This window comes from Apteryx rowi, unplaced genomic scaffold, assembly GCF_003343035.1.
Source record: "Apteryx rowi isolate R43461 unplaced genomic scaffold, aptRow1 scaffold_885, whole genome shotgun sequence".
NCBI lineage: Eukaryota > Metazoa > Chordata > Aves > Apterygiformes > Apterygidae > Apteryx > Apteryx rowi.
The window spans coordinates 31,037-31,382 of record NW_020451188.1 but is presented as its reverse complement, the minus strand read 5'-3'; positions in this window follow the sequence as shown (position 1 = coordinate 31,382).

The window sequence follows — 346 nt, the reverse complement described above, 5'->3', positions numbered from 1 at the left end:
ATGCAGGCAGTGCTTTAGAGAATTAATTTGTGAACATGAAATGGAACAGGAGAGAAGCCCATTACAACGCACCCTACCAAAGCCAAAGCAGCTCTGAAGAATGAGAGATTCTGCTCAGATCAGTGACTCTATCCTGAACGTTTTCGGATTTTAGGAAGAACCATTTGGCGGCCTGTTAAGCAACTGCTGGTAACCGTGACGCCGCAGAAGCAGCTTCTGCGGCTAGCAAACCCTCGGCCAGGACGCCGCCGAGCCGGGCTCGGGGGCGGCATCTCACAGCCCGGGCAGCCCCGCCGCCGCGGCCCCGCAGAGCCGGCCAGGCTGCGCCCCCCGCCCGGGCCGCCCC